Genomic DNA, 12,820 nt, shown 5'->3' with positions numbered 1-12,820 from the left:
AGGAGCCTATTGCTCGGGACAGGCTGCACCCCTCTGCCACTCCATCGATCACACTGCCCGCACCAGACCAGGAGCATGAGTTATGCCAAGAGGCCCCCAGACTCTCTGCTCGCTTGTGCTCTCAGCCCAGGTACCGATGCACACTGGGGGCCTCCTAAAGGGCTGATGCCAAGTAGAGAATGAGGAAAAAAGCCAAAGCCAAAGCCTCCAGCTGTTTGCAACAGCTGCCTAATAATAAGGATGCACAGCACCATGACACTGCCAGTGCAAATCCTCTGCCATGACCACATGGGGTAAATACCTGCTGGAGGAAGGCCTTTTGCTGAGCGACATCTTGGAGCAAAGCCAGGTCTGGACTGGTGTTGGTAGCCCTGTGCTGGCTAAAGGAGTGCTCCAGACCTCCTGGGAGCTAAGGACTGGGAGTTCACTCTCTGTACATTTGGGCTAAGAAGGAGGCACATTTCCAGCAGCCAGAATGCTGAAACACTTTTGGCCAGGACTGGAGAGTTTGCAGTGCTGGAGGCAGTTGAGCCAGGCAGGTTGCTAACCTTTGAGGATGCTTGTCCTCAGGAGGTGGGGGCTGTGACAGGAGAGGTGCAAAATCAGGCGAAGACTTCTGCCACGTTCCTCCAGCTGTAGGACCCAGAGCAAGCCCAAGGTGGTTGTGAAGTAGAAGGCAGCAGCACTGGTTTTGCCTCCTCACATCCCCCCCCGCCCCCCTGCACACACTGCCTGCCCAGCATTACAAGGAGAAACAATCTGTGCTGTCATGGTACGTCATGCTCGCTGTTCATGGGTGCTGAAGCCTGTAGTGGGATGGAGCGTCCTGGACGGGCTTTGATGTGGCTGTCTGCTAAAACCACTCCTGCAAGGTCCCTGGGCAGCAGCCCTGGCTGCAGGGCAGATATCCCAGATACTGCAGGGGCTCCGCTTCAGGTGGTGTTGGTTGGGCTGAAAGAGGAGCCTGGCAGCAATGGGAAACCCAGGATATGCTGGACGATAAGCAGTCTTTCCCTGGAAGCACTTTGCAGCTGGCAGCTCAGCCCTGCAACCTGCCTGCAAGATGGATGCTGTCAGCTCTGGTGCCAGCGCACAAGAGCTCCCATGGATAACACAGCAAGAAGCAGCAAGGCTCGGAATAGGACCCAGAAGTCCTGTTCCTGGTGCCACTTCCATGCCACCTGTCACCTGTACTGAGAGGGAGCCTGGTCCTTGTGCTGTCTCTGTAGCCTGGTGCTGCTGCTGGAGGGGATGCCTTGAAGAGATGTCGCCAGAAGCATCTCAGGATGTGAATCCCCCACAGCGGGTGAGCCCTGTGGCGAAGCATAGTGCTAAATCAAGGCTCAATGTGGGCAGGGATGTGAGGCACTTTTGTCACTTGACTTGGGGACCAGAAGCTGGCGAGGGGATGAGAGAGGAGGTTTGTCCCTGCTCAGCCCATGCACACTTCAGGGGGTGCTCAGGCTGCAAGCAGAGTTGCAGCGGTAATCGGTCCGTGGTGGCTGTGGTTCCCAGAGCCTCCTGACTCCCCGTCCCCTCTGCTTTCTGTTGCCGCAGTCACAGCACTTCAGGATTTGGGGATTCAGGTCCATCCCTGCCCTTCTGAGGAGATGCCCTTTCCCACTGGGCAGCCTTCTCCGCTGTGCCACTGCAAAGCCTGGGGCTGGCCTGGCCCCACGCTCACCAGGGACCACAGCATCCCTCCACCAGGTAGCGAGGCTTGGCAGGAGCCCGGCTCTCCAGCTGCCGGCCGAGCAGCCCTCCCTCACCAGCTGCCCCATGCTGGGGCTGCAAACAAACAAACAAACAGACACCCCAGCACCAAGCCCCAGCAACTCATCCCCTCCTAACGACGGTAATTACAGTGAGGCAGCTGGCGAGCAGCTCTTGAAACCTGGTGTGTAAACACGGCTTTCTCCTCCACCGCTCAGGCAAAAGCAAACTCCTTCAGGGGAGCAGTAATTTCAGGAGGGGGGTCCACGTTGTTGTGGCAAGGGCTGTGGCCGGAGACTTTCATCTTGGCCTTTTGATGCAGGGCAGGAATAATAGATGGTAGCCGGCAACACCCCACTTCACTGCACTGCCTGCTCTGGGCCATTTTCCACCTCCCGGTGGGCAGCTGAGTCTCCTTGCCCTTCCCAGCCCCTGGGCCAGCCGCCGGGTTCTTATCCCTCTCCAGGATGGGTGAGGGCATGGGGAATCTCAAAGAGCCAGGCCAGGGCTGGCACCAGCCATCCAGGAGCTAAAAGAGCCATCTTGTGCCCAGAAGGGCTGGCAACCGGAGGTACGAAGGGATGGCTGGGCCACATCAACACCTATCTCGCTCCCTCACACCACTGCTTCCAGGGCTGTGGCTGCTCCAGAGCCAACAGACCAAGAGCAAGTGCTCCGGTACCTCGGCGATGGGCACCCTTTGAGACCAATCAGAGAGGTGTGGCTGCCCTCAAGAAGAGGTGACCAGAAGATCCCCGGTGATGGCACCTCTTGCAGAGTGAGCCCAGACTATCACAGGCAAGATGTCCTACTCCATGCACAAGAATGGTACATCCCTGCAGTGTCCCCTGGTCCTGTCTCTCAGCCCTACCTGGAGGTCCCTTGGGTACCACTGAAGAGGAGAGGAGGTGTGTGGGGAGCAGAGGGCAGGGGCTGGGGAGGCTACGTGGGTGGAAGAGCGTTGGGAGAGGTGATGGAGTGAAGGGGGATTGTCCCAGTTGGGAGAGGTGGGTGCAGGAGACCCTCACTCCCTGCCTTGCCTCCCAGCCCCTCCAGTGCTCCCCAGTACGCAGCCCTGAGCATGGATGCTCCCGAGCTTTGGGCCCCTCTGCCCAAGCGCTGGCTCACCATCACCACGTGCCTCCTTGGCTCCCTTCCGTGCCCCGCTCCTGCTGCTTGCCCAGCCTGGTGTCACCAGAAGCCTCCCGCCCTGAGCCCAGCGCAGCTGGGTCCCTCTGGGGAAGGAGGTGGCGCGTGTCCTGCCTGCGTGGGGAGGAGTGCTGCTCTTTCCCATGGTGCCAGCACAGCACCTGTGCAGGGAGAGGGAGGGACGGGACAGCCTGTGCTGCCGCAGTCACCCAACGGCGATGCCAGGCTGAGCGCTGGCGAGTCCAGCGCTGTGACATGCCAGATGGGCATGGCTCCGGGCAGGGCTTTCTCAGGACACGCAGTGGCAATGCTTCGAGAGTTGCTTGGTTTTGTGGGAGCAATTCCTGCTGACCGTAATGCCCAGATACCACGTGCCAAGCTGTGCGTGCCGGCAGCAAGGGGACAGTGCTGGGCACACGGGTGGTGGCTGCCAGGCACCTCAGGCTGACTCTCTGCACAGTGCCAGGCTGTTAGCCGAGGGCAGGCACACTATGGCTGGGTCAGACTATCTCAGCACACCCTGGCAAGGGTGCTGACCCGTGTCGGGATCATTACTGGAAGCATCGGACGCAAAACGCTGCCTTATGCCCTGATGGCTTGATGCCCTCCTACATTCAGAGCTAGGGTGTTAAATCTGCCGCCCTGGACCACTTCCAGCTTAGGTAACTGCACCTGCCAGAACTCCCTTCCCTGCAATTCAAGGGCAGGGCACTGTCTGGCCACTGCTTGGGGGGGAGAAGGGATGCTGTTGCCTCCCAGGGGTGCTCGGCCGATGCCCAGCCCGGCATCAGCCCTGGCAGGCCCAGGGGAGGTGCTGGCTGCCACACTGCCAGGTGCTGCACAGAGGATGCGCGTGGTCCAACTCCCTGCTGACGTAACTCCTGAGAGGCAGCCGGGAGTTGCCAGCGGGGAATTGGCCCACATCACTCAGAGCACTTGGGGAGCCGTGCGGAGAGCAGGTAATTGTTAAATGTGGGCTGAGATAGGCTGAGCGGGGAGGGCAGGAGGCCAGGGAGGTGGCAGACACCTCACCAGGGCTGGCTTGGTTTACACAAGTTAGGCTTTGTTCAGTATCTCCCCGGGGTTTCGTGGCTGGGAGGTACCACCCCGTGCTGCTCTGATGACAGGGAGCCAGGCGGCCGCTTTGCGGAGCCTTGCAAAACCTTCCCCAGCAGCCGTGCCTCAGCAGGACACAGCGGCGAGGAGAGGGGGACACGGTGGGGCTGCCTCAGGTCTATCCCAAACGCTGGTGCCAAACCCCCTGTGAAACAGCGGCCTGGAAAACCTGTGGGAGAGCAGCACAGGGTGTGGCGGGTATGCAGGGGATGAAGCCTCCCTGTCTGAACTGGGGGACAGTCATCACAGCCTGGCCACGTCCTGGGCAGCCTTTGTCTGGAAGCCGGGTTGAGGGCAGCAGCAGTGGGCTGGAGGCTGTAACCTCCCCGTCTCAGTCATGGTCCTGACTAGCAGCAAAAGCATCACCTGGGGCAGAAGTTTTGGTCCATGTTGGCTTCAGCTGCTGAGAGCTAGCAGCATCCACTGGGCCAGCCCACAGTCCCCATGGTCCTGTGGAAGGACACTGGGCAGGTGAGAGATGCCCCTAGCCTGGCAGGAGACAGGCCCTGGCTTCTGGGAGAAGGTCCTTTAGCCTTCAAGCCTCCAAGTGCATGCCCACGCCCACTAGAGATGATGTCCCGATGGCTAATGGTGCTGGAACATGGCCCCTCCCTGCCAGGGGAAGATTTTGCTGCCTGCAGTGCTACCAGCCAAGAAGGGAAGACCCATCACTGCCTTGGACAAACAGATGAGGTCTCTCTTGTGCCAAATCTCCTTGGCACCGGGGTCTAGCAGACACCTAGATCATGCACTAAAGCACAGCCGTTCCCCATGGGCAGCCTCAGCTCCCCCCCTTGTGTCCTCCAGCTGGGTCTGTGGGGTGCCGAGCTGGCTCCCAGGCACCCGTAGCCCTTTCCACCATCGCATGTCGCTGAAGCGGAGCCTCCCGTCCTGCAGGTATAACCTGCCCTTGTCCTTGTCCCAGCGCTGCCTCACACACGCTGTGCTCAGCCACGTAGCCAGTCTCCGTGTTGCTCACCGCCAGCACCCTCCAGCCCGTGCGTCACCTGCAAACCTGGTCGGTGGTGATGCCACCTCCCTGCTTGCCGGTGCCTCAATCAAACTGGCAAGTGTCTTCAGGACTCGCCAGCATTTTCCTGCCCACACTGCCCTGCTTTTTGCCTTGCTGACCTCCCTCTCTGAGCTGCACATCCCTAGCACCACCCTTGCTCATCCCCAGCACATCCCCCGCCACCAACCAGACACAGTGCATGTCTCTGCACTAAAACCCTGCAAAAAAAGGCAAGGACCTGGCCAGCTCACATGCTTACCCCCGCCAAGCCAGGCTGGGGCTCAGGTTCACAGCAGCATGGCCCCTCTCTCACCCTGGGTCCGTGGCCACCAGTTCCCATCTGCTCCTCAGCTGCGCCCGCACAGCGGAAGTCCCAATTTGGGAGAGATGCCCCTGGGCTCTTCTGCTGAGCCTGTGCTCAAAGCCAGCCTGAGTCAGGCTCCTTGCTTGGCTGTAGGGGAGTACATCAGCCCCTCCGAGCCCGCCTACCCCGAGGCTTTGCTGGCTCACATGGAGTGGAGGAGAAGCACAAGGGTCTGGCTCACGCTGTGTAATGGCCTCATGGGTTGCAAGAGGCTGCACAGCATCTCACGGCATCCAGACTGCTGCTGTGGAGCCCGGGGTCTCTGACCCTGCCCCACTTCTGCAGGCACGGCCCCTTGGCCTCTTCACTGCCTGCTGCACATCTCTGCCTGGCCCTCAGAGTTGGTCCCTGAGTGGGATGGGCTGTTCCGCAGGTCTCCTGCCTGCTGGTCCTTCCCAACGCACCCAGCCCCTTACTTCTGGGCTGGCTGCGGCAGGTGAGCAGGTCTCCAGCAGCTCCCCAATCCTGTGCTCCCCTCCACTGAGTGCTTCCAATTCAGGACAACCTTCCCACTGACACCACTGCAAAGCCCTTCTTGAAAGTCACAGGGGGAAAAAAAAATACATCTGAGGCTGGAAATGCCTTGCACTTTCCACAGCCAAATACCACCTGGCAGAGCAGGAGCGAGGCGCCTGGGAGAGGCAGCTCCCTACCTGCTCGCTTCCTCGGCCACGGCTCTGCGGCCGAGCTGGCTCTCCAGCACCTGCCTCCCCCCAGCCTGCAAGCCCCGGGGCAGCGTGCAAGGAGTGACAGGTGAGTTGGCAGCAACCCGGCTCCGGCATCCCTCGGCGCTCCTTCAAAACCAAGCCCTTTGCACGCCGTGTTTCTGCCGTGACGAACCGGCAGACATCAAGGAGAAGTAATTTGCTGGGATTCTTCTGGCCAGGCGTGTCCTGACGCCCACACGCCGCTCTCACCTGTGCGGACGGGAGACACGTGCTCTGATGTTTCCCGACACCCGGCATCACTGCTGGCTTGCGGTGGCTGGAAAGACTGGCGGGGGGGTTGGGTTGGTTTCTCTCCGAGACCTTGGAGTCCATGGGTGGGTATCAGGTCAGGGTTTGCCCTTCCCAGGACGCAGGTCATGAAACACCACACACGCAGGGTTTTTGCAAGGATTACCAAGGCAGCTTTACTCTGGACAGGACAAAACTAGCTCCAAAGGGAGCAGCCATGCTCTGCCCTTCCCCCTGTCCCACCACTCCAGAGTATCCTTTGGCTTTAGGCAAGTCCTATCGTATACCCAAGCTGTTGTTGCGCTGAATCACCGAGCCTGCCTCCTGCTGCTGCTCTGGTAGCTGATAGCCTTCCTTGGCAGAGCCAGGAACAAACCATCTGGTCTGCTTTCCAGGTTGCCCTGGTCTCTGCAAATCCCTTTGAACTTTTAATTCCTGGCTCTGAAGCCAAACAGCTCTGTCCCATCTCTGGCATCCCATGCCCCATCTTATAGCAGGGCACTGGGTGAGCTCTGAGCAGGGCTTGGGGAGGAGGATCCCTAGCAGGGCTGGCGGGGTGGCTTGGTTCCCCCCACATCATGGTCCATTAGCGGGGAAATCCTTCTTGGAGGCTTGATGTTGGCTGTGCCTGTTGCAGAGCTGGGCTGGTGGGTCAGGCCCTGGGGACTGAGACATGCCCAGGTCCTGCTGAATGAGCAGGAGCTATGCTGGGCAGTGAGCAGGGACAGAGGGCATGTCCCATCCCCAGCACAGAGCGGCTCAGTGCCATGCACCAACTGGGGACTCTTACACCCAGCTAGGGTCTCGGGGCCTTGGGCCAGGGCAGGGGCCTCTCCCAGGAGGGTTTTCCAAGGAAAGGATGCTGAGCCAAGCTCCTCAAACCGGGCCTCTCCCAGTGAGGCAGACAGCAGCCTCCATCGGGATGGGCTGGGAATCTCTTCCAGCCAGCGCTGCTGCAAGCTTCCCCATCGCCCAGGAAAGCTGTGATGGGACGGCCAGCGAAGGCACACGTACCCCAGCATCTGGCGAGGCTCTGGCATGCTCAGCTGTAGCCTGGGCTCAGTGACAGCCGGGCTTAGCCCAAAGTGCTGAGTCGGCTGAATCCAGGCCAGGATGGCTCCTGCCCTCGCTACAAGCCGAGGGATTGAGAGCAACCCAGAGTTGGGGATCGGATGGCAAAGGCAGCATCCCACAAGCCCTCCACTCCCTGCCCAGGTCCCACCGCCCTTCCTGGGGCCAGCCTGGCCTGTGGAGGGGGGGCGGTGGGGCTGGGGGCTGGGAACACCCTCTCTGTGGCTTCCCTCCTAATAACGAGGCGATGACGCCATGTGCGCAAGCTGTTCCTAAGGGAGGAATGTCCTTTCTTCCTGTGCCATGTCGTGGCCGGATAAGTACAGGCCTCCAGCTCAGCAGCCTCCGCATGGCTTGCCATCGCAAAGTGTACCTTCTACATCTGGCCTGAATGCTCCACAGCTGCCCCCTCCTTCTTCCCAGCACATCTGGGCCAGGCAGCACCAAGATGGTGAGGCCAGAGATACTGAGAGAGGCTGGGATGCACCGGGAGGGGATGGTGCTTCATCTCCCACAGGGTGGTGCTGGCACCGGCGACCCTCCTGCAGCTGGAGGGGGGATCCTGTGGCTGTCTGTCATGTGCCTTACACCGCTATAGTGGTCCTGCTTATATGGTTATAGTGCCCCTCCTGATATAACTATAGGGACCCCCACTTACACAGCTATAGGGGACCCCTTTATACTCTAACAGGGACCACTCTGACCTGGGAGACTGCCCATGTGCACGTAGGCACCAGTTCACCTCCCCCTGCCCAGCAATAGAGATGGGGTCCAGTTTAACAGCCCACAGTATCGCATGGACACTTCCCCTGCACCTCCAGGCCTCAGGGCTGCCTATAGCCTGTCCCTGCTGCCCAGGGCTCAGAATTGCTGCTGTGGTAAATGCCCCTGAAAATATGCCGGGGAGACAGCTTCCAGCATCCCTGTGGGTGTGGGAACCTCGGAGGGCAGGCAGGGATCTCCAGCATGCGGCTAGCTATAGGGGTGAGCAGAGCAGTGTGGGGCTCATCCGCCTGGGCTGGAGACAGCGTGTCCTCCACTGGGAACCAGGGAGAGGACAGGAGGCCGGGTCAGGGCTGGGGACAAGGTCAAAGCACAGGGAAGAGCTGGGGTCGTGTAGGCAGAGACCCTCGCTGGTCAGCGGTCCCTGCTCGGGCCACCCTGGGGATGTGTTGCCGGGCCAGCACCCACCCCTCTGCCACCCCTCTCCTGCTAGCCCTTGGGGACCTATTTCTCCCCCAAGGGGTGCCAGGCTCTTTCAACACGCCGGCAGCATCGGGAGCGCCGAGAACCGATCCCTGCCGCTGTATCCCTTCGTGTCCTGGGCACACGGCGGGGGGTGGCCACGGGTGTGCAGCACGCGTGTGCGTGTGCATCCACTGCCCTCTGCTGAGGGAGTGTGGGCAGCTCACCCGGGCTGGGCTCTGGGCGCCGGGGCTGAGCTGGTGCGGGGCTGGGGCTGGGCTGGCTACTGTCCCCGGCCAGGGGCACGGGCAGCTTTGTGATGGGCTGATTTTGCCTCCCTCCATCCCAAGCTGCAGGGATAATGCGATCTCTCAGCTCTCACCGGGTGCTATTTTCTGGCCCCAGGCCCCTGACCCCTGGCTCTGAGTTCTTGTCCCCGTGCCGAGAGGTTCCCAGCTGCTCCCAGGCTTCCATACCCATAGCTTTCCTAGTTTCTCACTGAGCTGGGTCCCTCACTTTCCCCTTTCCCATTATTTGCTTGAGGGTGTATGTGCAATTATCCAGATGATAGTTTTTATTCGCCCCAGCCAAGCAGATCCACATGAGTTAATAACCAGGAGCCAGGTGGTACCAAGGTGCCGGCTGTCAGCAGCCGGGTGCGGTGGGATAGCAGTGTACCTGCTCAAGCCGGCCATGCCGAATAGTGCTGGAGTTGCCTCCAGCAGCTGCACTCCCCTCCACCCTGCCCCAGAGGTGTGGGGCACCTCTTCTCAGCCCCCATGCCCAACTGATACAGCAGATGACTGCAACAAGCCAGTGGGGTCTAGCCAAGCATGGCTCCCACATGAAGCTGAGACGGGGCAGGAGGGCGTCAGCAGGGCCAGATCCAGCATCTCTCTGCAGCACCTCTATTTGCCTGGGAGGCTGCAAGCAAATGCTTTGCTGCCTGGAGGGTCTCTGGTGGGTCTGGGGGTACATTTAGCTGCCAGATGTGTTGGGGAGAAGCTGCTCCCCCTCCCCACATGCCGTCTATTCCCTTGCTGCCTCTCTGTAAATGGGCTACTTAATTCAAAGCCCCCAGAGGAAAGGAGGGGGGAAGAATCTCTGGTTACGTCTGCACTTGTAAAACAAACAGTCCCAGAGCATTCCCAGGCACAGCAGTGGGACTGTCCCCATGGGAGTTTTTAGCACTGCCCTGGTATGATTTTGGCTTGGGCCAGCTTGCACTGATCCAGGCAATTTTTGCTCACGGTTTAGGAATTAGCCTGGGTCAGGGACAGTGCCCAGCAGGATCTGGCACACAGGCTGCCCATTTGTGGGATCTGTTTCATAGCCTGGAGGTGGGTTGGTCTGTGGCAGAGGTCCTCAGGGCCAGAGAACAGCCCTGGGTTTGTTTAACTTAATGTTGGGCTGTAGAGCATCCTTCCCAAAAAGCCTGGTGATGGGCACTTTGGAAATACAGTCCCATTGACACTGGCTTGTCTGCTCCAGGCATGTGGAAAGGTCTCTGAGTGGAGGAGCTCCCAGGCAGGGAACAGCAGTGGGACTCTTTAGTGCAGACCTTGTTCAGTCAGGGCTGGGATGAAGGTTAAGGAGAGTTTCAAGGGCTGGGATGAAGGTTAAGGAGAGATTCAAGGGCTGGGCTGCAGGACAGCAGGCAGGGGAAAGGCTTGGGACAGACCCTGTGGGTGGGATGGGGTAGGAGTCCATCCATCCATGGCATGGGAGAGCCCCAGCCCATCTCCCCCAACCTGCCTCCCCCATAAATCAATGGCAATGAGGTTTATTCACATATTTACTGAAACACTGCAGTGACCCAAAAGGTCTTCCAGCCCAGGACCCCACCGGGCATCACTTGCCCTCTCCCACCTCAGCCGCATGATACAGGCTGCATTTGCACAACCACCAGGCCTGAGGATGGGGGAAGGATGCATGCACACATGTGTGCATGCATGTGCACACGCGCCGGTGCCGGGCAGGCACCCTTGGCGTGCCGCGTGCCTGTGTTTGCACTGCGCTTGCCATGTGCATTTCAGGGCACGTGTGGGATCTGGCAGCCCGGCATGGGTGCTTTGCGTGGGCAGGGGGTGTTTTGCTCAACACATGCCTTTATCTACGGTTGTGGTTTTGATGCAGAGAAAGACCGGGCTTTTGATGTCTGTGTGCATGCGCGTGCTCTGCAGGTATTTCACACACACTGTGCAGCCTGCACGGATGTGTGTGTGTTTGCACATGTGTGTGTGCATGCACGTGTGCGAAGTGTGAGATCAGTGTCTCAGCTGGCCGCCACTCCGGCTGCTGGAATCCCTGCCTCCCAGGCCATGTTATAGATGAATACACTTGAAAGCATTTTTTCCCCCTTAGCCACCAGATTTCACTGGGAGAAGAAAAGGAACCGGGCACTTTATCTTCATTAGCAGCTGGGAGCCTCTTGGGGCGGCTTTTGTCTGGGCGATGCTCCCTCCGCCCCTGCTCTTATCCCCTGTCCTCACTCATTAGCCCTTTCCAGAGGGGAAAGGGGCTGGCTGGCAGGGTCCTGCGGCTCTGCTGCATCCCCGTTCCTGCTGGCCACTGTGTTCCCCAGCCCTGTGGCCTTCTCCAGTCCCCTCCAGGCAGCAGGGCTGGGATGGGAGGGGACAGGTCCCCTTCCTTGTCTGCTCTGGGAGACCCAAGAGTCATTTTAGGCCCCAAGAAGCCCCTTTATTTGCAAGCTACTGCCCCTGGTGGTTTTGGAGCTGGCTTTGGCCAGCACTGGTTCAGGGGTCTGGAGGGGTTGGGGAGGGGCACGAAGGTGGCTCCATGACCAAGGCCCCCCTGGGAGGGCTGGAGCTGGATGGGCTGAAGGCAGCCCTTCCCTTCTGGAGCTGTTCATCACTGGGAAGCACTCATGCCCGCATCCATTAATACCCAGTAACCATGACAACTGCCGTGGAGCTGTCATCCTGTCCCCAGGCCAGCCACCACAGGGGTCCTCACAGAGGGGAGCAGAGGGGTCTGGGGGCAGAAGCTTTCCTTGAATAGCTGCTACGTGCAGGGTGGCACGTAGGCTGGGCACTGCCCCACTGCCGAGGCCTGGGGCAGTTTGGAGGGGATACAGCACCGCTCCCCCCAGGGTGCCGGGGCATCCCCAGACAGGACCGGGGCTGCTGCTACTGGGAATGGGGCAGGATGCTGGGGCCACCTCAGCTGTGGGGAGGGCTTCGGGGAATGATGGGGGCAGAGACAGTCTCGGCTCCCCTCCTGCTAGCCCAGATGCTGGGGGTTCAGCGAGACAACGAGGCGGGGGTGTTGGGGGCAGACTGCCGTAGGTAACATTCCTTCCCACTTAAAAGGAGCCATAAATCACTCACTCTTTATTAAAAGCTCTGCCCGACCGGGAGAGAAATGTCAGGAGCATAAATCAACTCCACCACTCTCTTGCAAGGGTCTTGGCTTGCCAACGACTGCTTCCTCCACCGTCCCCAGGTAGGGCACGGCACGGCCACGCTCTTTGCATCCATCCCCATGGACGAGGGATGGGGATGCAGGTCAGGGTCTGGTGATGGGAGCTCTCGAAAACGCAGCCTCCCCGTACAAATCCTTACCCCGGGGGGTGGCAAGGAATAAAAGCAGGGCCCGTCCAGGGGGCACGGGCTTTTTTGGCCCAAGTCCTCTGCTTCCCCCTGCACCCCAGGGCCGCGGGAGGAGCGGAGCAGCGGCCCGGCCCGCCGGCTGCGGGGATGCCGCGGAGGTGCCGGTGCGGGCCCGGCGCAGCCGCGGGCGAAGAGCACCCTCTCCTGGGGCCGCCGGGAAGGAGACCCCCCCGCTTCTCCCTCCGCCTGCCCGGCGGTGAGCGAGGAGGGCTGGACTTCTCCAAACACTCACCCTTTGCTCAGGAACCGAAAGACCTCAGCTAAAGCCAAAGACGACCCCGCAAAGCCCCTGATATCCTGCTGCCAGCAAGGATTTTGCCCTAAAAGATGGAGACTGGCCCCATTTTGTAGTTCCTGCCTCCCTTAGGAGCAGGGCTGGGGGCTGCAGCAGGTGGGAAATGCCCTACCATGGCACCCTGTCCCAAAACCCAAGGGCCAGCTGTGTATCACAGAGTACCCATGCCTGCCTCCTGCCTGCATGGAGCGGGGCTGGGCAGAGGGAGAGAGGCAGGAGAGAGCCTGAACAGGAGAAGGACTCGCTTACACAGCGTTAAAGCAGCCGGCACTGAGGTAGCTGTGCTTGCCTCACCATCTCCTGTTTTTCCAGTTAGATGTGTGGCTT

This window comes from Harpia harpyja, chromosome 7, assembly GCF_026419915.1.
Source record: "Harpia harpyja isolate bHarHar1 chromosome 7, bHarHar1 primary haplotype, whole genome shotgun sequence".
In the NCBI taxonomy this organism is placed as follows: Eukaryota; Metazoa; Chordata; class Aves; order Accipitriformes; family Accipitridae; genus Harpia; species Harpia harpyja.
Note: the sequence above shows the minus strand (reverse complement) of the source record.